At 46.1% G+C, this 23654-nt stretch overlaps 1 long non-coding RNA gene across 1 annotated transcript; it reads right to left on the reverse strand.

Annotated features, from left to right (window-relative positions):
* Window positions 1-1445: 1445 nt before the first annotated feature.
* On the reverse strand, window positions 1446-23427 carry LOC144496142 (uncharacterized). Its single transcript, XR_013498376.1, has 3 exons — window positions 23300-23427; window positions 21671-21825; window positions 1446-1569 (listed from the first exon to the last, which is right to left on the reverse strand). It is a non-coding gene; the product is annotated as an uncharacterized LOC144496142 (long non-coding RNA).
* Window positions 23428-23654: the final 227 nt, after the last annotated feature.

Here is a 23654-nt window from a genome sequence, read left to right on the forward strand (position 1 = left end):
AGTGCGATTTTTGGCAGGCAGGAGGGTGATGACGACTCGCAAAACACCATTATGATGATGCCCTGGTGCAAACTAGTCTGACTCCTACCTGAGCTCCGCATGCACGCTGGCACCTGGGCCCACGTCTGTGTAGTGGGTAAGGGATCTGAAACCCCCATACAGGGCCCTGGGGGGCAGGAGGGAATTGTCCGTGGGGTCTTGGGAACCAATGGCTTCCTTTTCTCAGTGACACAGCATTGAGGGGCCTCCCCAACTGACATCAACATGAAGCATCCCTCCGGCGATCATCAATGGAAGAGGATTCCTATTCGAGACAAATTAGTCACAGGTGGGTGGTGAAAAAACATTTTATTGCAATAAAGGTGTTTAAATAAGATGTTTTAACATAAAAACTTGTGAACAGAAAATGTTAAGGTGCTTAAATATCTTTCTCAATAGTGCAGCCCTTCACCCGTGCCATCTCAGTGCAACTACAACTTCCTAACCTTACGTGGCCTACAGCTACGTCTCAGTGACTCCCCAGAATGACCATCGGAGGTGGAGGGGGCCAGCTGCCTACATCGCCCCGTTGCCTGTGATGCATGTGGTGGGCGTCCTCTGGAGGCCCTGGACCTTGAGGGCCCTGGCCTGCTTCCAGGTGTCTGGGACGTTTCCGTGACACCCTCTTCATCCCGCTGCCCCTGAGATGCCCCAGTGTCAGGAAGGGGGGAGTCAGAAGGTGTAGCTACAGTCTCCTGGCTGGAAGGCCTCGGTATGGGCTCGAGCCCTTCCTCCTCCCTTGGGGTTCCTGTGGGCCCCTGGGTCACTCCATGGGACGGCGGTGCTTCTGCAGTGAGCTCCAGAAGTTCCGGCGTCACCTGACCCTGCCAGTCCTACCCATGGTGGTCGAGCCTTCTGCAATGGCCACTTGAGTTGGGGTCGCCTCCGCCATGGACCACAGAATCTCGAGAAGCCTGTTCAGTCCCTCAGCTGTGGCCTGCTGTGACTCAGCCATCACTTGGAGCCTGCCATTCATGGTGAGGATCTCCTGCCCCAGGCTTTCCACTGCAGATGCCACCCTTGCAATGTTGGCCTGGGAAGCACGCAAGACAGGCAACAGCTGGTCCACCTGAAAGCTCTGGGACTCCTCCCAACAGCCTCACAGTAGGTCCAGTGTGGCCATCAGCCCCTCCTGCATTCCTTGGCTCTGTTGCTGCATCTCCAGCAGCTGAGGGAGAAGTGATCTCAGAGGCCCAGCATGTAGGCTGGGGTCAGCTGAGTCCTCGCCTCCGGCAGGCCCCCGTGTGCCAGAGATCTCGGACGTTCCCTCCTCCACCCGATGTACATTAACAGATGTGTCGTGCTCACCAGAGAGTGACCCAGAAGCCTCACCATTCACTGGACCCACCGTTGTGTCAGTATCTGGGATGGTGAGTTGTGAGGTGGAAGCTGATGTCAAAACGGTGCCACCCTCAGAGGTCCCTTCACCCATATCCTCCAAGGACTCGTCCAAGCTGACTGGACCAGAATGGGCCGGAGCTGCAACAGGGGCCTGGAGCCCTGAAGGCCCCAGGGCGTCCGGATCTGTCTCTGTACCACAGGACACAAGGTTAAGTGCAAGAGAGGGAGAGGAATCCGGGATGTCAAACACGTGATTCGCATTTCACAATTGAACATAGAACAAAGCACAAAGAAGATTACATCACAGGAACAGCCCCTTCGGCCCTCCAAGCCTGTAGCGACCAGACTGCCCATCTGATTTGTAACCCCCTACCCTTCCGGGGACCATATGCCTCTCTTCCCATCCCATTCACATAGCTGTAGAGATGCCCCTTAAAGGTCACTCTGGTATCTGCCTCCACGACCTCCCCTGGCAGCGAGTTCCAGGCACCCACTACCCTCTTTGTGTAAATAAACATGTCTCGTACATTTCCTTTAAATCTTGCCCCTCGTACCCGAAATTTGTGCCCCCGAGAATTTGTCTCAAAGTGAGTGGAGGATTGACAGGTGCTCACTTCTTGACTCCAGCCCGACCATGCTGTCGCTGACAACCCGCATCTCCCCTTCCCTTGAGAGCTCCAGCGCCTTCTCCTCAAAGTGGGTGAGGACCCAGAGGTCTGGCTCACCACCCCATCTTCGCCCTCTCATGGGTGTTATGGTCGGTCTTCTGCTGTGGAGACAGAAGGAGCCATGAAAGAAATGGTGGCGTGACTCCTGCAGAGAATCAGGTGGTGGCCCTTGGAGGGCAAGCACAATGGGGCATTTGGGGGGGAAAGGAAGGAGGTGCTTGGGGGTCAGGAGCTGGAAGCATGCAGGATCTGAAGATGGGAGGATCTGGGGGAGATTTGGGGGAAGATACAAGATGGGGTTCAGCACTCACCCTTGCTGCCTGGATGAGGTCATTGACTTTGTTCCGGCACTGCTTCCCGGTTCCAGGTGCCAGTGCCCTGGCACTGACCGAGGCGGCGATTTCCTCCCAGGCCACATTTCCATCAGCTCCCCTGGGTCTCCATCCTCCTGGGGGAAGAGGGTGTCCCGCCTCACCTCTGCTGCGTCCAGTAGCCTCCCCAGGTCGCCCTCAGTGAATCGGGGGGCTGGTCGTGCGCACATTTTGTGCAGGAATGCCTCCCTGCCTGTCCATTCTTGTGTTTTTAATGGAGCTGCCCCTCGTTAGGGCAGATCAGCTGCAGGCAGTTTGGCAGAACATTCCAGCAAGTTCCATGCAGCTTGTTTGTTAGCACTGAGGGGAAGGCAAGTGAGCACTTGCAGGTGTGCTGATGGGGAGGGGAGCGGGTGGTGGATCAGTGCCTCAATGACTGGGGACAGGGGAGAGAGAGGGAGGTGTCACACAGCCATCGGAGTCCGGAGGAGATGGGGGCCTTGTGCGGGAAGGCCCAGGGTGGGGGTGAGGGGGGAATCACCCTGCTTGATATCTGGAGGATGGAGGGGGGAAGGTGGAACTCTCTGCCTGAGATGAGTGAGGGGGAAAGGGGGGGGGGAAAGGGGCTGCAATCATTCTGGGTGGCGGGCAGGTGGGGGGATAAGGGGGCCAGTAATGTTGTGGGGGTGGGGCAATGTCTGTGGGGGCCAAGGGGAGGCATTATCTGGCCCAGGAGTGATGTGGCAGGGGAGTGTTATTCTATCGTTTCCTTTGTGAGCATGCGCAGTTGGAGGTGCCGATCAGAGCTGCAGGGTTTCGGGTGCATTAAGTTCCACCATCTGAAACACTCCCAGTTTCAAGTCCGCCCAGCACTTCGAATCAAAATGGTAAAATCGGGCCCAGCATCAAGCGATTTGTGAGTATTTTCCAATCTTTGCCTGTCAAGCCACAGATGTATGCGTTGTTGCAGAAAGGTCTGTATAACAATGTCAATAGCACAATAGCTGTCCTGCAGAGGCCTCCCCATCCTCCAGAAACTTGAGCACATCCCAAACCTTGCCCTTTGCATCCTAACATAATTCCCCAAACAACCAGCACCAATTACCTGTAATTGCAGTTCGACATCGGCTTCTGATATACTAATATCCCAATCTTAAAAGGCTCATCTGTTCTTTCAGATCCCTCCCTATCTCTGTAACTCTCCCCAGCCTACAAGGCTTCAATTCTGGCTTCTTCAACACCTCCAATTTTAATTGGCCACCATTGGCAAGCAATGCTTTCAGTTGCTTGGGTCCTAAACTCTGGAATTTCTTCCCTCTATCTCTCTGCCTCTCTCCTCCCTGACCAAGCTTTTAAACATCTGCCTTCATCTTCTATGTGGCACATTGTCAAACATTGTCTGTTAATGTTGCTGTGAGGCGCCTTATGATGATTTTCTACGACTAGCATTCTGTGATGTTGTTCACCCCGACTCCGATGCCAACGAGAATGGAGAATTTTACGCTCAACCAAAACGCCATTCGCAGCAGTGGAACCGGAGAATCCCAGCCGTATGCAAGGTCGGAGAATCCCGGCCTATGTAAAAGATACGTATCAATGTTAAAAACGTTGCAGCCAGATTTAACAAGATGAGCCAATACTAATTTGAGGGCGGCCCGGTGGCACAGTGGTTAACACTGCTGTCTCACAGCGCCAGGGACCCAGATTTGACTCCTGGCTTGGGTCACTGTCTGTGTGGAGTCTGCATGTTCTCCCTGCGTCGGTGTGGGTTTCCTCCCACACTCCAAAGATGTGCGAGTTAGGTCGATTGGCCATGCTAAATTGTCCATTAGTGTCAGTGGGATTAGCAAGATCAATATATGGAGTACAGGGATAGGTCCTGGGTGGGATCATTGTCGGTGCAGACTCGATGGGCCAAATGGCCTCCTTCTGAACTGTAGGGATTCTATGGTAATTACAGTATTTGTGATACAGAATAATCGCTGGCACTCAGCAAAACCACACCTAGAAGTTGCAACTGAAGCAAATATGGTATGAGTGAGCTCGCTCATATTTTCCCTTAATCTCCTTTATTTAGCTTGGTGAGTTCCTTCTTATAACTTCTAGTGTACGCTTCTTACTCCTTTGTTTGAACTTTCTCTGTTGCGTCAAGGTTGAAGGCAGGTGCCCGGAATAGCATGCCGCATTCCAAATTTAACTTCAGTGTTCTGTACTGGTTAGAATAACTATTTTGAGCTTGATTGAGGCAAATGTTGAGTAATTGATTCCTGTGTTGACAACAGTCTCACATTAACTTGATACTTGTCAGTGAACAATCAATGGCACTCAACTCCTTTATCCCTTTGGCAAAGACCGTGCCTCTGTTAAATTCACCTCACATTCAAATTTGCCCTCATTGATATACCCAGTAAATAGTTGACCAGACAGAACAGAAGAGGGCCCTCTTTCCTCCTGATTTAACTATCCTCAGTAAGAAGTCTCACAACACCAGGCTAAAGTCCAACAGGTTTATTTGGTAGCAAAAGCCACTAGCTTTCGGAGCGCTGCCCCTTCGTCAGGTAAGTGGGAGTTCTGTTCACAAACAGGGCATGACAGAATTCCCACTTACCTGACGAAGGAGCCGTGCTCCGAAAGCTTGTGGCTTTTGCTACCAAATAAACCTGTTGGACTTTAACCTGGTGTTGTGAGACTTCTTACTGTGTTTACCCCAGTCCAACGCCAGCATCTCCACATCTTAACTATCCTCAGCCAGGGTGCTGGTGGGGTTGCTACATTTGGTCACAGTGTCCGAGGTTCAGGGAGGAAAGGTTGGCCAGGGGCGCAACTCATGATTACATCCCCTAAAGTACAGAGGTAAAAGAGAAAACCTGCTAATTCACCTGTTAATTCATCAGTCCATCAATAAAGAAACTAATGGCTCATGAAATACAGCAAATGTTTTTTGCACTCAAGCATCCCAAAAGAATAAGACCATAAGAAATAGGAGCAGGAGTAGGCCATTCGGCCCCTCAAGCCTGCTCTGCATTCAATAGGATCATGGCTAATCTGACATTCCTCACGTCCACTTTGCTGCCCTTTCCCCGTAATCCTTGATTCCCTTACTGATATCTATTTTGGCCTTAGATATACACAAGGACTCTGTCCCCCACGGCTCTCTGTGGCAAGGCGTTCCAAAGACTCACAACTCTCAGAGAAGAAATTGGCACACCTTTATTCTGAGAATATACCCTCTGGTCCTAGACTCTCCCATGAGGAGAAACATCCTCTCAGCATTTATCCTGTCAAGCCCCTTAAGAATCCTATGTGTTTCAAAGAGATCACCTCTCATTCTTCTAAATTCCACTGAGTAAGGTTCCAACCTGTTTAACCTTTCCTCGAAAGAGAATCCCCTCCATAGCGGGGATCATCCTAATGAACCTTTTCCAAGTTGTCTCCAGTGAAATAGGCCATAATCTTACCTGGTTTTCATGACACACACCCACTGCAGTGAAGTCAGAGAATTTGGTGGCCAGCCAAATCTCCATTCCCTGCGGCGCGATGGGAAAATCCCACCAATGTGAACGGTGATAAGATTCTAGCCATACTCTTTCCTTAAATAAGGGGACCAAAACTGCTGTCAGTACTCCAGATGTGTTCTCACCAGTAGCTTGTACAGTTGCAGCAAGATTTCCCTACTCCTATACTCCAACTCCTCTGGAATAAGAGTCAATATTCCATTGGCCTTCCCGATTACCTGCTGCACCTGTGCACTAGCTTTCTATTTCATGCATAAGTACCCCCAAGTCCCTTTGTGATGCAGATTTCTGCAGTTTTTCTCCATTTAAATAATATTCTGTTCTGTTGTTCTCCCTTCCAAAGTGAACAACTTCCCATTTTCCCACATTATACTCCATCTGCGAACTTTTTGACCACTTACTTAACCTATCAATATCTCTTTGTAAACTGTTTGTATCCCTCTCGTAGCTTGCCTTTCCACCTGTTTTTGCGTCATCTGCAAATTTGGCTACAGTACATTTCTACCAAGTCATTAATATATTTTGTAAACGGTTGCGGTCCCAGCACTGATCCCTGTGGAACCCCCCAGGTCGCCAACCTGGAAAAGAACCCCTTATCCCCACTCGCTGTTTCCTGCCCATTAGCCAATTCTCTATCCATGCCAATATACTACCTCCAACACCATGAGCTCTTATGTTATGCCTTAACCTTTTGTGAGTTACCTCATTGAGTGCCTCTGGAAGTCCAAATGCAACACATCTACTGGTTCCCCTCTATTCACTCTGATTGAGACTTTTTCAAAAAACAATTAGTCAGGCACAATGTCCCTTTCATGAAGCGATGGTGACTCTGAACAAGAACAAGAACAAAGAACAATACAGCACAGGAACAGGCCCTTCGGCCCTCCAAGCCCGCGCCGCTCCCCGGTCCAGGATTGAATCCTGAATCCAGGATCCCCGCCCAATTTTCCAGCCTATCTACATACCAATATCCTATCCACCGAGCTGTCCCTCACAGCTACGATGCTTTGTTCATCACAACCTATTAACTCACCCCCACCCCCCCATTCCAGACCATGTGATCTCCAGGGAGAGGCGAAAACCCAGAGTGAAAACCCCAGGGCCAATATGGGGAAAAAAAATCTGGGAAATTCCTCTCCGACCCCCTGAGGCGATCGAAACGAGTCCAGGAGATCACACTGGCCCTGATCGGAAAATGCTTCCCAACCCTATTCATTTCCACTTCCACGAACACCATATGAATTCCCTGCCCCCGAGACAGGTTCCCAACTATCCGCAGTAATCTGCTTGATTAGATTATGATTTTCCAAATGTGCTGCTATTACTTCCTTAATAATTGATTGCAACATTTTTCCAACAGTATATGTTAGGCTAATTGGCCGATAGTTTCCCATTTATTGCCTTACTCCTTTTTTTGAATAGGGGTGTCACGTTGGCAATTTTCCAATCCTCCGGTACTTCACCAGAATCCAAGGGTTTTAGGAAAATTACAACTGATGCATCTACTATCTTTGGAATAATTTCTTTTAGGATCCTAGGAAGCAAGCCATCAGGGCCAGGGGACTTATCTGTCTTTAGCCCCATTAGTTTTGTCTAATTTTGTTCCTCTAGTGATGGTACTTACTTCCTTCCCCGTATTCTTTGGTATTAATGGGATGTTCAAAAGTATCTTCCACCATAAAGGCTGATGCAAAATATCTGTTTAACTCCTCTGCCATTTCCTTGTTCCCCATAACTATTTTCCCAGATTCATTTTCTAAGGGGCCTATGTTCACTTTGATCTCTCTTTTTTATCTATTTAAAGAAGCTCTTAATGTCAGTTTTTATATTCCTTGCTAGTTTGCCTTTGTAGTTTATTTTCTCTTTAGTTCTGCATTCTGAACTTATCCCAGTCTTTGGGGCTATCGCTGACTTGTGGCTCCTTATATGCTTTTTCTTTCAACTTAATACTCTCCTTAATTTGAAAGCAAAATACTGCGCATGTTGGAATCTGAAACAAAAACAGAAAATGCTGGAAAATCTCAGCAGGTCTGACAGCATCTGTGGGGAGAGAATAGAGCCAATGTTTCGAGTCTGGATGAACCTTCATCAGACCTCTGCTCTTTTACCAACTAATAAAGCCCCATTGTGCCAGAAAGTAAGGTGCAATTGGCTGGAGTATTTGACACGTATTATTGTTGATTTATGTAAATTGAAGATTATTGATTCAAAGCTAATGAAAGGCGTATGTATCAGATAAGAAAAGAGTTAATTGACCTTTCGTAACCAATAGTATGTCATAATTCATCGGAGAGGTCAGGCTGTTCTATGTTTGGAGAGGCCTAGGGCTCTTTGGTGACTTCTCCCTGTGCCTGCTGGTCAAATAAAAGATACATCTTTAAACTGGGACACTGGCTTTCATGAGCCTTATATAGTCTGAAGTTTCGGAGATACCCGGCCCCTCGCAAACCCCACTAACAGTTGCATAAAGTGTCGATTTGGCATTTATTATTCATCTAATACTTTCCTTCCGTGGTCATTGTGATAAGTCACAAAACAGTTGTCACCTATAGACGAGACTGAGCTTACCTGTGGTATGGTATATAGTTCATCAGATCCAACTGCTGATATCTCTCCAGAGGCTAACTATTGAGGCTTGGGTTGCTTCTTTCTGGTCAAGAACGTGTGCGCAAAATGAGTCAGCTTCTTGCAGTTATAACACTGTGTTCCTTCAATGCTTCCTTTCCTGTGCATGCTGTGCTCTGCAATATTTGCATCCTGCCCTTTGTCTGCAATTGCTTCACTGAGACACAGTTTGAACTGTCTCTCAGCAATATAGACCTCCTGATCTGCCCTGCCATATGTCTGCTCTGGCTTAGTGGTTTTCAACTGGTGTGCCGCGGGAACTGTCCAAGTGTGCCGTGAAATTTTGTACAAAGGTAACAAAAATCAATGTAAAACAAATATACTGTTACATCTTAAACAATGGCTGGAATTCTCCAATGTTGTACGCCCGTCACCGCTGCCAGCAAGAACAAAAAATTTGGCGCTCAGCCAAATATCTATTCACAGCAGCGGGACTGGAAAATCCCGGCCAATATTCAATCTAACCAAAATTACAATTTATAAAAATTAATCATCAACTACTTTAAAAGTGAGGTATTGGTCTTTCAATTCTAAAACAAGAACACGCTAAACGTGGGTGGCAAAAGGCTGAAATTGAGATGCCATGATAGATTTTACTAGTTATCATACAAACCAAGCAATGGTGTTCGTGTTCTTTTGTATTGATCACAAAGCAAGACAAATCTAGCTTGCAGACGCAGCAAAATTGATCTTATTCACATTTTTTGCCAGATCTATTTTGTATCCCCTGATCTAAGTGCAGCTCCCATTTCCACTTCTGTTTTTAATGGGTGGCCATTTACTAACAATTCCATCATTATGGGGCTAATCAATGTTGTGGAGATGCAATTTAACTCCATTGTCCCTAGTTGTGGGCCTATCTGCAAGATATGATTCAGTACTGGGCTTGGTCTTTTCTTGAAATAGCACATGTTTTGACTGTCTCTATCTCTTACTCTCAATTGTGGTCTTCTGCAGCACTTGCAATAGTCTGCTGTCTGACGTCTATAATTGAAAGTGCTTCCTAAGAGGTTGAAGGCTGTTCCCAACTTCCCTTGACTGCCTAGCGATGCAACTTGGGCCCCACCGTTGCCAGAGATAATGGGATATTTTACTGATATCATTGTTCTTAGTTGAAGGACGGACGTTGCATGAGGCCCCTTCTCCCAATCGGAGGGCACTGCTATCTGATGTTGCCTTAGTTCCTAAGCTCCTTTCTCTGCATTCTCGAACAATAGAGCGATCTCAATGGCCTGCTTTAGATCCAAGTTGGGTTCCGCCAATAACTATTTTGGACTGTCGCCTTGTTAATTCCACAAACTAGCCTATCTCGCACCATGTCGTTCAGGAGTGGCCTGAATTCACAATGCTCTGCCAATTTTTACAGCCTGGTCAGAAATTGGGTGACAAATTCTCCAGGGGTTTGCCCTGCTGTGTTAAAGCAGTATCGCTGGAGTATTATGGAAAGTTTAGGGTCATAATAGCTTTTAACCAATTCCACTCATTCATTAAAGGTTTTGGAGTCAGATAGGTCAGGCTTTTGATTACACTGAAGGTCAGGACCCCACATGTTGTCATCAAGATCACTTTCTGCTTCTCAGCCCCCTCAATGTTGTTGGACCAAAAAAGTAATACGTGCGCTCTGCATATTTGATGCTTGCGTCATAGGCTTCAAATTTCCCAAAATGAGGCAGTTTCTGACCAGAGGATTACTTGTCTCAATAACAAAGGTAATCTGGAAGGAAGAAAAGACTCACTTTACTCCTCACCACCAATCTAATAACCTTACCGAGGCCTAACTTCCGTAACCAATCATCTTATTTACAGTGGTATCTCAGCACCATTCAGTGGTGCAGATCAGTCCTGAGTCTATCAGCTGCCAGCCTGAGTGAAGCCAGCTAGTTTTAAAACTCCGGCTGTTCCATCCCCATTGGGCAAGCCTCCACTCACCTAATAGAGGAATTCATATCCAACGAGGCCCACGGGGAGATCTATTGATGATTCCCCATGACTATCATAACAATGACTATCATAACAATTAGCAGCACCCAACTACAACAAGCAGTTCAAACTGGCAGTAGGTGCTAGCGACATTGATGTATGAGCTGTATTGCTGCAAAAGATTAACTTGGCCTTGAGAAAATGGTGGGATATTTCTGAAGGAAATTAAATCAGAACCAACATTCGACCATTGTGAAAGAGACTTTAAGCCTGGTACCGGCAGTACAATGTTTCATAGGAACATAGGAATTTGGAGCAAAAGGAGGCAAATTTAGCCCTTTGAGCCTGCTCCGCCATTCAATCAGATCCTGGCTGATCTCTCCCTGGTCTCAAATCCACCTCCTACCTGTTCCCCTTATTCCTTTAACCCTTTTTATTTGTTAGACATTCGAGCTTTCTATTGCCAGCAACCCAGCAGAGACAATTGTAACTTCAGACCCCAAAAGTTTCTGGGAAAACTCTGAGGTCAGGTTATTCCGATGGAGTTTGCTCTTGCAACCATTCAATTAAAAATCTTTCTAGTGGCCGGGAGAGAAAATGTCATTGCGGACGCGTTATCCCAAGTGTAAAAGAGACTTCTGGGAACAGTAGGTGTAAATTTATGGGGTATCCTCAATGTTATTGCAAAGTTTAATAAGATAGCACGAATAACAAAATGGTTGAGAACTGAAACATCTTTCAAATTAAGACATTTCAGTTTTAAAAAAGCACATGTCATGAATGTGCTGAGTAGCAAGCAATACCAAGAATGTAATAAAACTAACAGGTAGAAGCCACTAGCATTTCAAAAGACATTTCAGAGGAGGAGAGTCTCCCAGTAACAAGATTGGCAGACTTTGGACAGACCAAAATAATACATAGTCATGCTAATAGTAAACAGCTTAGTTAGACGATTGAACCATCAAGGGGAGGCATACATATGTTACTTTTTTAGAATCACAGAAGCTGAGGGGACAGACAGAAAATATACGGAGAGAACAATCAAAGGGAAAAATGGTTTAATTGCCAGCACTTGGGGAACCAGGAAGGCAGATTCCACCCAGCAGCTGGAAGCCAGTTTTACCTAGCAGACAAGAGTGCGGAAATCTTCGTGGAGGCAGTTAAAACCATATGTTTGCTGAACCAAGAAGAGACGTTTCCCAGAATAACTCCTCAATCATGCACTAGGTGGTAACCAAAAGCTGGCCTTTACTTATAGATCTATTAAAGTGGATATTGTTTGGAAAGCGGGAGATCCTAAAAGAGTTCAGATCTCTTAAAAAACACTGATCAAAAAGGGTAATTTCTACAGAAACTGTGGGGGTGTTTAGTAGCTCCTATATGTAATTGTCTTAGATCGTTATGTTTGTGTATATGTGTCTTTTATTTATTGTAATAGATAGTCTTTAAGAAGTGTTATACAACAACCGGGCTGGTTACTTTCTCATTGGATCTTTCACATGACTCCTCACAACATTCCCGTAAATTAAAATTAATTAAATACCAGCATGAACCAGTGTTCTGAGTTGGGACACCCTCACAGGTAACGGTGATTCTATCCAAATGCATCGGTCCAGTCTTGCTGGTAATAGAAAGGAAACCAAGGCAATGTCTCTGCCACTGGAAGCCTAATCATTTCACCCATTTGAAGTGGCGGAGAAGCATTTGCATTTCAGTACGGATCGTAAAAAGCGTTATAATTTCCAGCTCTTCACACGGCAGTGACTTTGCCATTTGCACTATAATGTGTACTTGATTCCTCGTCACAAAAAATGTTCAGACCTTTTATCCTCGACTACTCACTCCTGGAAACTACATGTGAAGAAACAGGCTTCAGCAGTAGGAATGAAAGGTCTTGATCTACTGAATACACCACAATTATAGACCTACAGATAAATAGATTCCCATGTAGTTACACTGCAGTCTTTCCCACAATTTCAGCCCTCTGCCAGTGGCCGCTGCATCTGATGAAACCGTGATGACTGAGGAGTATCCATGAGGCTGGGCACACCCTCCCAGGCGGAGCCGACACGGGCTCCAATGACCAGAGGGTGACCACCAAGGTCACCACAGCCACCAGGACAGCACAGTCAGCAGGCTGCCCCAATGCTGCTGCCAGCGGGGAGGGGGGGGCAACAAGACGCAGCATCCACAGACGTAAGTTGCCGGTATCTTGAGCACAATGGGCTGTGCCCTAGGTAACATTATTTGTGTGAATGATTTTGAAGTTTGTATTAGGGGTGGCAACTTTGTTATCTTTCTGTTCATGTGAAGTAACAGAAACATTTTATTTACTTTAATGAGCTGAGTTGGCAGGATGCTTTGTATAGATGCCAGGTGCTGCACAGGTTTGTAACTGTACGGTATTGTGTGGTGCTGCCATTCTGGGTTGGGCTCTCATTTAATGATTGTTTACAAAGGAGAGAGCGCCTTTGGCCCGAGGAAACATTGATGCCTCAGATGTCTAGTTGAAGGTTCACAGGATCAAAGCATCGCTGGTGTCTCTGCCCTCTGAATGTTCCTGTTGTCTACCTCAATATCCTCAACCTGCACATGCCCCATACTCTTCCCCTGACCTATCACTGAAGTCATCTTCCATGTCCTGTGGAACTGCCTCACTTTCCTCAGCCTCCACTGGATCCCCCTTGCCAGAGCCAGGTTGTACAAGGCACATCATGCTACGACCACGAGGGAGACACACTCTGGAGGGAACTGCAATGCTCCCCCGAATCAGTCCAGGTATCTTCAGCAGCCTGATGGTCCTCCCCACCACTGCCCTTGTGGAGACATGACTCCTGTTGTATCTTCCTCGGCCTCTGTTCTGGGTGACAGAGTGGGGTCATCAGACACCTCTTCAAGGGATAGCACTTGTCACTCAGGAGGCATCCATCCAATCGTGTCGGAGCCACAAACAGCCATGGTACCTGTGAATGCAGTAAGATGTAAGCATGGTGTGAGCTCCCAGGGTAACGGGCACAAACTTAGAGAATGTGTGTCCGGTGGTCACAGACAATCTGAGCATTCATTGGGTGGAATCCCTTTCTGTTTATGAAAGCCCCCAGCTCACCTTCTGGCACCTTAATGGCCGCATGAGTGCAAACTATTACACTCTGGATTGGGGGGATCCCAGCCATCACAGTGAAACCACATGCTCCTTCCACCTGTCCTGTAGTGGATAAACATGCAGACATGTCTGAAGATAGCATCATCATCAGCTTAACGCAAGTGTCTTTCTTTTTATTTGTTCATGGGATGTGGTTGGCACTGGCTGGGCCAGCATTTATTGCCCATCGTTAAGAGTAAATCACATTGCTGTGATCTGGAGTCACATCTTGGCCAGGCCAGGTAAGGGCGGCAGGTTTCCCTTCCCTAAAGGACATTAGTGAAACAGATGGGTTTTACGACAATCACCGATGATTTCATGGTTATGATTAGACAATTTAATTACAGATTTTTATTGAATGCAAATTTCACCATCTGCCAAGGTGGGATTCAAACCCGGGTCCCCAGAGCATTACCCTGGGTATCTGGATTACTGGTCCAGTGACAATAACACAACACTGCCTTCACCAGCAGTATATTGAAATATGCCACACTGACCCCCACTGAACCCTGAAAAGAACCTGATGTGTAGAAGTTGGGGGCCATTGTGACCTTTAAAGCCACCAGTATAGGGTGTCCACCCATGCAGTTGGAGGTGATTACGGGGCCTATCATATGCCATATTGCTGCCACTGTGTCCCTGGAGAGGCAGAGCCTCCTGAGACACTGGGCCTTGGAAATTTGGAGATAGTTCATAAGATCCCTACAGTGCAGGAGGAGGCCAATCAGCCCATCAAGCCTGCACCAACAACACTCCCACCCAGGTCCTATCCCCGTAACCCCACAAGTTCACCCTACTAATCCCTTTAACACTAAGGGACAATTTAGCATGGCCAATCAACCTAACCTGCACAACTTTGGAGTGTGGGGGAAAACCAGGGCACCTGGAGGAAACCCATGCAGACACAGGGAGAATGTACAAAATCCACACGGACAGTCACCCGTGGCCGGAATTGAACCTGGGTCCCTGGTGCTATGAGGCAGCAGTGCTAACCATTGTTTCACCATGCCCGTTACCCTGGGAGCTCACACCATGCTTACATCTAGCAGCATTCACAGGTACCAAGGCTGTTTGTGGCTCCGACACGATTGGATGGATGTCTCCTTGAAGAGGTGTCTGATGACCCCACTCTGCCACCCAGAACAGAAGCCGAGGAAGATGCAACAGGAGTCATGTCTCCACTGGAGCATTGTCTGTACACTCTAGACTGTAAGTAATGGAATCTGCGGCATATCCTCCCACCTTGGCCTCCCTGCTGGCCCTGCACTAACTGATTCCGTGCCTCTCCCCTTAAAAGGTCTCTCCCTGGGATGCCTGTCCCTCTCTTCCTCGATGTGGAGATGCAGGCGTTGGACTGGGGTAAACACAGTAAGAAGTTTAACAACACCAGGTTAAAGTCCAACAAGTTTATTTGGTAGCAAAAGCCACACAAGCTTTCGGAGCTCCAAGCCCCTTCTTCAGGTGAGTGGGAATTCTGTTCACAAACAGAGCATATAAAGACACAAACTCAATTTACATGAATAATGGTTGGAATGCGAATACTTACAGCGAATCAAGTCTTTAAGAAACAAAACAACGTGAGTGGAGAGAGCATCAAGACAGGCTAAAAAGATGTGTATTGTCTCCAGACAAGACAGCCAGTGAAACTCTGTGGGGATTACAAATAGTGTGACATGAACCCAATATCCCGGTTGAGGGCGTCCTCGTGTGTGCGGAACTTGGCTATCAGTTTCTGCTCAGTGACTCTGCGCCGTCGTGTGTCGCGAAGGCCGCCTTGGAGAATGCTTACCCGAATATCAGAGGCCGAATGCCCATGACCGCTGAAGTGCTCCCCAACAGGAAGAGAACAGTCTTGCCTGGTGATTGTCGAGCGGTGTTCATTCATCCGTTGTCGCAGCGTCTGCATAGTTTCCCCAATGTACCATGCCTCGGGACATCCTTTCTTGCAGCGTATCAGGTAGACAACGTTGGCCAAGTTGTAAGAGTATGTACCGTGTACCTGGTGGATGGTGTTCTCACGTGAGATGATGGCATCTGTGTCGATGATCCGGCACGTCTTGCAGAGGTTGCTGTGGCAGGGTTGTGTGGTGTCATGGTCACTGTTCTCCTGAAGGCTGGGTAGTTTGCTGCGGACAATGGTCTGTTTGAGGTTGTGCGGTTGTTTGAAGGCAAGAAGTGGGGGTGTGGGGATGGCCTTGGCGAGATGTTCGTCTTCATCAATGACATGTTGAAGGCTCCGGAGGAGATGCCGTAGCTTCTCCGCTCCGGGGAAGTACTGGACAACGAAGGGTACTCTGTCCACTGTGTCCCGTGTTTGTCTTCTGAGGAGGTCGGTGCGGTTTTTCGTTGTGGCGCGTTGGAACTGTTGATCAATGAGTCGAGCGCCATATCCTGTTCTTATGAGGGCATCTTTCAGCGTCTGGAGGTGTCTGTTGCGATCCTCCTCATCCGAGCAGATCTGGTGTATACGGAAGGCTTGTCCGTAGGGGATGGCTTCTTTAACGTGTTTAGGGTGGAAGCTGGAGAAGTGGAGCATCGTGAGGTTATCCGTGGGCTTGCGGTACAGTGAGGTGCTGAGGTGACCGTCCTTAATGGAGATGCATGTGTCCAAGAATGCAACCGATTCCGGAGAGTAGCCCATGGTGAGTCTGATGGTGGGATGGAACTTGTTGATGTCATCATAGAGTTGTTTCAGTGATTGTTCACCATGAGTCCAAAGGAAGAAAATGTCATCGATGTATCTAGTGTATAGCATCGGTTGAAGGTCCCGTGCGGTGAAGAAGTCTTGTTCGAACATCGACACAGATGCCATCATCTCACGTGAGAACACCATCCACCAGGTACACGGTACATACTCTTGCAACTCGGCCAACGTTGTCTACCTGATACGCTGCAAGAAAGGATGTCCCGAGGCATGGTACATTGGGGAAACTATGCAGACGCTGCGACAACAGTTGAATGAACACCGCTCGACAATCACCAGGCAAGACTGTTCTCTTCCTGTTGGGGAGCACTTCAGCGGTCACGGGCATTCGACCTCTGATATTTGGGTAAGCATTCTCCAAGGCGGCCTTCGCGACACACGACGGCGCAGAGTCGCTGAGCAGAAACTGATAGCCAAGTTCCGCACACACGAGGACGCCCTCAACCGGGATATTGGGTTCATGTCACACTATTTGTAATCCCCACAGAGTTTCACTGGCTGTCTTGTCTGGAGACAATACACATCATTTTAGCCTGTCTTGATGCTCTCTCCACTCACATTGTTTTGTTTCTTAAAGACTTGATTAGTTGTAAGTATTCGCATTCCAACCATTATTCATGTAAATTGAGTTTGTGTCTTTATATGCTCTGTTTGTGAACAGAATTCCCACTCACCTGGAGAAGGGGCTTGGAGCTCCGAAAGCTTGTGTGGCTTTTGCTACCAAATAAACTTGTTGGACTTTAACCTGGTGTTGTTAAACTTCTTCCTCTCCAGAGAAGGTTCCACTAGCAGAATACACTATCCCCATTTGATCAGATGCAGAGGAACAATGCCTTGCTATTGAGGGATCACTGTGCTCCAATCCTTAGGGAAATTTTCCAGGTAAGCTGAAGTCCTGAAATGCTGAAAGGGAGGTTTGAAAAGCTAAAGAATAGCTAAGAAACTCAGTGACTAATCTGTACTCACACAGCGATGAACACACAATGACAGAAAGTGTTGCTGCTTCTGGGATCTTTTACCCTGTCTTTGAATGAGAAATGCGAAAAAGATGATTAGTGCCCATGCAATGAGTTGAAAATGGCACGAGCAGCATAACATCGCTGTTCATTGGCTTGTTAATGGCCGTAATTGGCCCTTTAAATGTCGTCAGAGTGCACGCAAATCAGATATGTGCCTGCTAGCCACAAAATCGTACATGTGCGTGATGATGTCAGGATACACGCCCAACGTCATTGGACAACATTTTACACTGGGTCGGATCGATCGTGGGCCCGACTCCTGAACGTAAAATTTACGGCCCTCGTTTTATTTCTCCACCACCATGCATAGACCTGCTTAAATGTCTGTCCATTCATTGGAATGGAATAAAAATCAAGCCGGCTTGGGTGTGGGTATACGATCCTCCCAGCTCAGCTTTCCTTTCTGCACTCCCAAGTAGGCAATGCTTTAAGCCTAAACAGTAAAGGTTAAAATCTATCTCCATCTGAAAAATGCATAACTGCAAAATAGTTGAAAAAAAACAAACATTCACAAGATTGAAAATCTGAGATCTTTTAACTAAAATGCCACAAATAGCTCCTTATTGAAACTGTTTCCTCGAGGCAGTCTTTGCAAGTAAAGTGCACATTTCTCTCGTGCCATACCAAAACAGGTAGGACCAGTATGATGACACGTTTCACCACGTTCAGTGAGTTAGCTGGAATTGTCTTTTCAAATATTAAACTTTGCACTCCTGAGAAAGAAGCTGGCTTAGTGAAATAAAAGAATGCCTATCAGGCAGCTACTGAATACAGAGAATTCTTGTTTGTGTAATCAGTGACTTCAGACATGGAGGAATAAACACACACAGAGGTTCAATTCAAACTATTTAGTTACAGTAACTCCATACCAGCCATTGTTGCTTTATCCTGGAGCATGGGGGTACTATGCCCTGGGGCTCCTCTATCCTTTGTCTAATCTCGACTCCAGCTATATTGTCTATCTTTACATTCAACTAATTTGCTCCAACATGAACCCACAGCGCAATCTGGTCACTGAACAGGAGGGCTATCTCATCTGCATACAAAGATCATCTGTTTATTCATTCTCTTTCTACACAAATGGGATAAAGATGAGTAACAACATGTGACGACAATCAAATATTCACACAGACGTTCCAAGTTTCCATAGACTGGGGTATTACAATGGGCACATAATCCATTCTGGCAGGTTAACTCCCAGGTAGTGAAGTTGAAAATTATCCCAAGTCACAGGGAGTGGTTGGTAGCAGATTGCAAACCACATTCCAGCGTTTGCAGCTCACACACAAAAAAGAAACAGCCAGGGTAGGAATCATTAATGATTAACTTCAAACAAATAGTGAATAACCTGCAAGGCAGATTTGCCTTGTTGAAGCAAATAAAATCCTCTTCACCCTTTTGCAAACTGTAGATTTTTTTATTAACAGCAGACCCCTAAACTAATAGGAAACATTTATTTTGCGGCTGTAGTTCAGACCTGTTGTTCTCTTCCTTTGGTGATCTCAGATTAAATTAACCCAGATCAGTGATGTATTTAACAGCGACAGTCTCATTACTGAGGAATCTGCTCCAATTGTATTAAAGGGCAAGTTCCACAACATAGCTTGTGAACAAAGATAAAACAAACATGCAAAGTTTCCTTTTAGTCAAAGTTCATAGCTTTCACGATGCCGGGACAAAATATGGTTACTTGTGGAATTTATTCGCTCTCCCTTATTTTAGTCATCCCCCCTCTGACTGGTCCCTTGCAGGTCACCCCTATCATTGGAAGGGGTCTTTCAGTCTCCCGCATACTGTGCTATTGAATTCCCTCTGCCCCACCAGCTCCTTCTTGTCCTTTAAAATGACTCTTTAAACCTGGCCACATCATTGACCAAGCTTTGGGTCACCTGTCCACCTATCTTCTCCTTCAGCTCACTGTCTACTTCTGTCTGATTACACCTCTGTGAAGTGTCGTGGGATGGTCACCATATCGCAATCAGTAAAGACAGGTAGCAACACCTCCTCAATGATTATCCTCAACACTGGTGCCCTGCAAGTCTGTGTCCTCAGCTCCTTTCGATACTCCTTATACACCTATGACTGCGTGGCCAAATTCCACTCCAACTCCATTTTCAAGTTTGCTGATGACACCACCGTAGTGGGTCAGATCTCAAACAATGACGAGATGGAATACAGGAAAGAGATAGACGACGGGATCTTACAGTCTCACTCATCCCAAAACCATAAAATCCCGCTCAAGGTCAACGGACCTCCCTGTTGTCCGCTCCTTGGGCGGGGAAATAAAATTCTGGCCAGAGAATCTGGTGAAATGACAATAATCTCTCCTTCAATGTCAGTAAAACAAAGGAGATAATGGAGGAGAAAATGCTGGAAAATGTCAGCAGGTCGGGCAGCATCTGTAGGGAGAGAAAAGAGCTGATGTTTCAATTCCAGATGACCCTTTGTCATCTGGACTCGAAACGTTAGCTCTTTTCTCTCCTTACAGATGCTGCCAGACCTGCTGAGATTTTCCAGCTTTTCTCTTTTGGTTTCAGATTCCAGCATCCGCAGTAATTTGCTTTTATCTTGAGTTGGTGGAGGACATGCCCCTGTCTACATCAACAGCGGTGAAGTGGAAATGGTCGAGAGCTTCAAGTGTCTAGATGATTAGATCACCAACAATCTGTGCTGGTCCCTCCACGCTGACACTATCGCTAAGAAAGACTTTCACCAATTTTTACAGATGCACCATAAGAAGCATCCTTTCCAGATGTATCACAGCTTGGTATGGCTCCTGCTCTGACCAAGACTGCAAGACACTACTAAAGGTTGTGAGTGTAGCCCAATCCATCACGCAAACCAGCCTCCCATCCATTGACTCTGTCTACACTTCCCGCTGCCTCAGAAAAGAAACCAGCATAATCAAGGACCCCGGACATACTCTCTTCCACCTTCTTCCTTCGGGAAAAAGATACAAAAGTCTGCAATCATGTACCAACCAACTCAAGAACAACTTCTTCCCTGCTGCCATCAGACTTTTGAATGGACCGATCATACATTAAGCTGATCTTTTTCTTCATCCTATCTGTAACTGCAACACTATACTCTGCATCCTCTCCTTTCCTTCTCCCCTATGTACTCTATGAATGGTATGTTTTGTCTGTATGTTGCACAAGGAGCAATACTTTTCACTGTATCCTATACATGTGACAATAATAAATCAAATCAAATCACCAAGGCCCTGTATAATTGTAGCAAGACATCCCTGCTCCTGTACTTGAATCCTCTCGTTATGAAGGTTAACATAACAATGAATGCTGTTCAAAGGTACAGGGACAACAATATCTTGAATGGGTATAGTGCCAATAATATTTTAAAATTTCCCAATGTGCTTCAGGTCCCAGGAACATTATCATAAAATTTAACACCTGGTCACTTAAGGAGATATTTAGACCAGAATAAAGGTTTCAGGAGGGTCTTGAGTGAGGAGAGAGACGCAAGAAGACTGAAGGGTTCAGGGAGGAAATTTCAGAACTTAGGATCTATACAGATCAAGGCACAACTGCTAATGGAATGGCCTCGGACATACAGGCCAGAACTGTAAGAATGCAGAGTTTGTGGAAAGTTGTCAGACTTGAGGGGCTTTTGAGATAGGGAAGGACAAGCCCATGGAACAATTTAAGCTTAAGAATGAGAATTTCAAATGTGAGGCATTGCTGAGCGGGGAACCAATGTATGTCTGTGAGCACATGCGGTGATGGGTGAATGGGACTCGATGTGAGTTTGGATATAGGCAGCAGAACTTTGGATGAGCTGAAGTTTTTTAAAGTTTATTTATTTGTCACAAGTAGGCTTACATTAACCCTGCAATGAAGTTACTGTGAACATCCCCTAGTCGCCACACTCCGGCACCTGTTCGGGTACACTGAGGGAGAATGCAGCATGGCCATTGCACCTAACCAGTATGTCTTTCAGACTGTGGGAGGAAACTGGAGCACCCGGAGGAAACCCACGCAGACACTGGGAGAATGTGCAGACTCCACACAGACAGTGATCCAAGCCGGGAATCGAACCCAGGTCCCTGGCGCTGTGAGGCAGCAGTGCTAACCACTGTGCCGCCTATTTACAGAGGGCAAAAGATGAAAGAGAAAGACAATTTCTAACTCCCTAACATTTAATTAGTGAATATTTTGCTCGTCCAAAATATGTTGGGCAAATGAGGAGCAATGTAGGTATGGGCGAAGGCAGAGAGGGTGGGATAGAGTTGGATGTTGCTAGTGTAAATGTGGAAAATGGGACTCAGTCTTCAGATGATATCACCGAGGGGTAGTGTGTAGGTGAAAAATTAAAAAGGGTCAAGAGCTTATCTTTGAGAAACTACAGAGGTAACGGCACAGGCATTACCTGTGGAAATGGGTGGGATTTTACAGCCTCGCTCGTCCCGAAAACATAAAGTCCCACCAGAGATCAACGGACCTTTCCATGGTCCGCCTCTCGCACGCTCCGATTCCCATGGCGGGCAAGGTGGTAAAATTCCGGCCGATATTACTGACTATTTTCTGGTTATTAATGGATAGAAAGGAATGGAATCAAGGGAAGACAGTCACATTCAACTGAATAAAATAATTCATTAACTATCAAACTGTGGGGCACTCTGAAGACATCAAAATCAATATATAAATGCAAGTTCTTCATCTCTTTTTCAACATCACACAAAATTCACTGATTCTAAAAGCATGTTTTTATTCTGTGGCAACAGTCTTGCTGCGGCAACAACTTTTTCTCTTTCCTTGAACTGTAGCTGAATATTACAATAAAAGCTTGGCATCTCAGTGTGAGGCTATGTTACTGACAACCAAATCCATCCGCCACTTCCTGTCTCTTCATAAGCAAGCAAAGCTCAGGTGTTCCTCAGTGTAAGAAATACTTAACTCCTTAAACAAGACATTCTTCTACTCTAAAATTGACCTAACAATCTTGTAAGACATTTGAAATATTGGAAGGAATTTTTCAAAAATTATTGGGCAAAGAACAGGAAAATCCATCTAAATGGCTCAATCACTTCTTGAAAAGAGAATTTTGACAATAATTGATCCCCACATTCCTGCACTTCAAACTCCTCAAAATAACAATCTTGATGAGGAAATGTTAGATTCAAATGCATGTTATGTCAATGCACTTATTGCATATTATAGGACCTGGAAATATTGGGGAATTAAACAGTTTACACGGTTTGTCAATAATGGATCCTGTGCAAAGAAATAATATTAACTCAACTGAAGAACATACTGAGACCCTTTCGGGGTCAAGCTGTCAAAATGACACTGATGTGTTACATAGAAAGTAAGAGTGTGATTCCAGGCCCTTCCACACTAACTAGGCAGTTTGTGGTTTGTGCAGTCTGAACAATCACAGAATAATCAATAAAACTAAAAGGCAAAAGACTAAATACTGTTATGATTCTTTGAGGTACCGTTAACTGGTAAAGAATAAATCTTAATAACTAGCAATTAACCAACAGAACTACACTCCAAGATTTTAAACAAAATCCTATTTTATTGCATACGTGAAGAACTAAACAATTGACGAGCGCTATTAAACACAAGGGGGGGAATTTTCCTGTCCTGCCCGCCATGGGAATCGTAGCGGGCGGGACATGGACCACGCAAAGGTCTGTTGACCTCGGGCGGGGTTTTCCAGTTTTGGGGCGAGCGCGGAAGGAAAATCCTGCCCAATATCTTATAAAGCCTTATGCTATGAACTGAGTTACATTTTGTAACTTCCACCTCCCACCTCCCCGTCAACCCCCCCCCCCCCCCTCCGCCCCCCACCCCTCAAGAGTTCTGTTATCTTATGAAATCTTGTAGATTAATTCATTTTTTCCTGGGACCAACCCCAAAAGGGATGCCACAGTACTCTGGAATTTACTTTAATTCTCTTTAGTATTCTAGTTATTCCTCGGAGGTAAAATTCTATGGGGGTCCTTCCATTAGCTTTTTGGATATGTGACCCTCCACCTTTTCCTTTACTGACCTTTGGACTGTGGGTGCCTCAGCTCCTTGTTCAGGTTGCCATCAGATCCAACTGCCTTCCCACAGCTTTCCCAGTTAACCCTGCGAACTGTTTTCTGCTACGAGGTTCTGTAAGGAGTGCTGTAGATTTCTTCATCTAGCTACAAGCTAGAATAAATTTTACAGCTGCTTTTCCCTCATGAAATCTAGACTGAACTGCCTGCTTCTGTCAGCAAATTCAAACAGTTAAATTACACACAAGTACATTCTAAGCAAGGCTGCACCCTGAATCATAACTTCCACGGAAACAGGGCATGCTTTGGGATAATTCAACTAGAAATGCAAACAAGTGACAAGTGGGAGGGAAAGGTTGGGGA

Source organism: Mustelus asterias, chromosome 7 (assembly GCF_964213995.1).
Source record: "Mustelus asterias chromosome 7, sMusAst1.hap1.1, whole genome shotgun sequence".
Classification (NCBI taxonomy): domain Eukaryota; kingdom Metazoa; phylum Chordata; class Chondrichthyes; order Carcharhiniformes; family Triakidae; genus Mustelus; species Mustelus asterias.